Source organism: Notechis scutatus, chromosome 6 (assembly GCF_049901735.1).
Source record: "Notechis scutatus isolate UNSWTSFEM ecotype Mainland chromosome 6, rNotScu1.2, whole genome shotgun sequence".
Lineage (NCBI taxonomy): Eukaryota > Metazoa > Chordata > Lepidosauria > Squamata > Elapidae > Notechis > Notechis scutatus.
In genome coordinates this window covers 34302550-34305611 of record NC_142014.1, presented here as the reverse complement: position 1 = coordinate 34305611, position 3062 = coordinate 34302550, and the positions used below count along the sequence as shown (strand labels likewise).

General features: G+C 36.0%; 1 long non-coding RNA gene across 1 annotated transcript; it reads right to left on the bottom strand.

The window, feature by feature from the left end:
• Positions 1-744: 744 nt before the first annotated feature.
• On the bottom strand, positions 745-2492 carry LOC148130165 (uncharacterized). The gene is made up of 3 exons (XR_015750210.1): positions 2397-2492; positions 1663-1730; positions 745-865 (listed from the first exon to the last, which is right to left on the bottom strand). It is a non-coding gene; the product is annotated as an uncharacterized LOC148130165 (long non-coding RNA).
• Between the last annotated feature and the right edge of the window lie 570 nt (positions 2493-3062).

The window sequence follows — 3062 nt, the reverse complement described above, 5'->3', positions numbered from 1 at the left end:
TCAATCCCACAGTCAGTCTTTCCTTGCTTTTTTCTTTATTCTGGTTCTGCTTTCACTTTCTAAGATTCTTACTTTGTTTCAATATTTCTTTAATGTTATATCCACACAAGTTCATTCAGAAACAGGATGCTTTTTTGTTTGAGCTCAAGTTTTTGTCAAAAGGTGGCACTCTCCATTATACAAAGTCTTCACCTTTTCCCCCTATTTTTTTATTTAGGGTTTTTCGAACCTCAATATTCCAGCACAGTCCAGTCTCCAATTTGTAAACTTTATTATTATTATTTTTTGACAATCTTAAGTCCAGCTTTATTTTATGCCTGTTTATTGCCAAAATATTTTAGTCCAATTTAGTTAAATCTTTAGTTCCGGCTTCTTCCTTTCCCGGTTCGAAGCCCCGCTTAGCTGTCAAGAATATTTTTTTTTTCCTGTCCCTTTGTAATTTCGCCGCTCACTTTTCTTTTCTTAAAAATTCCATGTTACCTTAAGCCCAGGGTACTTTTGTTTAGTTGTATTGCCCAGTTGTCCCGGTTCAGATGTTATCCACCTCTTTCTTCCCTCCTGCACAAATCTTAATCCATCTGAGTCCTCCTCTTCGGGGTGGCCATTTTAAACCACCGCTGCAGTCATCTTGGGGGAAAAAAGACCAAGACCGGGGTGGAGATGCGGCTCCCCTCAACCTGGCTTGTGGCTTCCTCTTACTCCGCTGCCCCTCCAAGGCAGCTTCAGCCCCTAATCGTAATGATCGGGGCTCTCCAACAAAAGAGCACGGATCATAGCCACAGAGAGTCATGATCTACGGTCCGTCAGCGAGGAGGCTCCACCTTCTCTCTCCCATAACGATCAAATTTCTGATCTCAAAGCTGACCTAATAGGAAAAAAAATAATTTTATAATCTTATGTAGATAATCAATTGTATTCAAATTTGCTTTAAATAGTTGGTACTCTGATTATGAAGATTTCCCCCCTTCCATTCAGTCATGTCTGACTCAACAAGGTTTTTCAGCTGTGGTTTGCCATTGCCTTCATCCTAGGGTTGAGAGAAAGTGACTGGCTCAAGGTCACCAAATGGCTTTTTGCCTAAGGCAGGACTAGAATTCCCAGTGTTCCTATTTCTAGCTTGATGCTTTAATTGCTAAACTGGTTTTCAGGAAGAATATATTACAATAGCAAACAATCTATGATGTTAATATCTATTGGATTTAGGTTTCTTCAGGAATAGTCTCAAGGTCACCAAATGGCTTTTTGCCTAAGGCAGGACTAGAATTCGCAGTGTTCCTATTTCTAGCTTGATGCTAGAAACTGGTTTTCAGGAAGAATATATTACAATAGCAAACAATCTATGATGTTAATATCTATTGGATTTAGGTTTCTTCAGGAATAGTATGACTGCCACTCTTCCTTTAAAAAATGCTAATGTAATTTGTTTCTTCAATCAGAAATTTACAATTTCTTGAACAAGTTCAATGTGTTTTCCTTATTAGATGAAACAAGCTCTGAAAGGCAATAATGAGGCACGCAGATGATAATCTATTTGGACTTTCTTGTCTACCCACATCCTCAGCCTCATCAACTTCATGTGGCTATTGCTAGTAGTGAAAATGATATTAAGTGTAGAGCCCAAGTTATGAAAGAATAAGAATTTAACTGTTCTGGATTAGTCACCATATCTTTTTGAAGTTCCACATCTTTTGTCCAAACTGCCAATAGTTGTAAATGATTTGGTGAAATTTCTGACAAAGATAAAACAATGGTAATGAATAAAATATTAAGACCACATATAGTAAAGTTTAGAACTACATAAAATATTTGAAATAGGTACTTTATAAAGCATGTTAGTGTGAGAAAAGCTTCTTCCTGGAACATTAAATCATTCAAGTTATTTGGAAGGCTCAGGTAACTACTAAAGGCCAATTGTGTATGTATAAAAAACATTCCCACAGAATCACTGGGACTTCTAGCAAAATCAGTTGAAGACAGCCTTTTTAAAAACACTGTTTCTTAAACTTTGCAACTTTTAAATGTATGGACACAGTTGAAGTCTTCCAAAAGACATGGCTTCTTTGAGGAGGATAGCTGTATTTTCTCTAATTTAGTTTGTGATGCATCTTACTATAGTTCTTTGCACAGTCCTACAAAAATTCATCTTGGATAAAATTACTATTAAATTAATGTAATTCATGTACTGAAAAATATTTGGCCTGGTATACCATAAAATTTCTATGACAGAGAAGACAGTTCTTTTTCTAATCTTCATGATTTCCAATTATTCAAGCATATTGTGATAGTGATTCTTGAGTCTGGAAGAGGTGGGGAAGAAAGTAAAAGACACAAAGAAATTCCATCTTGATTATACCAGGTATACATTGAGAGGAAGACTTATTTTATAATTTACTTACTTTAGCTTTTAGAATTCTGTTACATTTCCCTCTTAGCAGAAAGGACTATTGCAGAAATCCAAGTTGTTCTTGCTTTCAGAATTTGGCAGCCTTGCAAACCTTGAAATAAACATACAGTGTCAATGTGATATCATTGGCACATTTCAATGACCAGAATGAAATGCATAAAACTAGATTTGCTTGAGTATCATACTGCATACTCAAAAATGTCTTGGTCTGAGAAGTCATACTGAAAATGGTTGTAATTAGCAATTATAGAGATGTCATAAATTTACATTTTGATTAATAGCAAATTACTAATATGCCATTTCATTACATTCCACTTAATATTCCTATTTTCCAAAGGCACTCATATTAAACTACAGATAACAGCTCAACAATGACAACTGTTTGCATTATCAGAGTCTCACATATTACAAGCACACATGCTTACCATATTTTTGTCCTATCAGTGACAAATGATTTATTACAAAATTATGGGTTAGTAACCACAGCATTTCAATTCAGCAGAATGTTGGTCTTTTGTAATTACAGTAATGGATAATGACCAGTGGTGGGATTCAAATTTTTTTACTACTGGTTCTGTAGGCGTGGCTTATTTGGTGGGTGTGGCTTGGTGGTCATGTGACTGGATGGGCATGGCTTGGTGGTCATGTGATTGGGTGG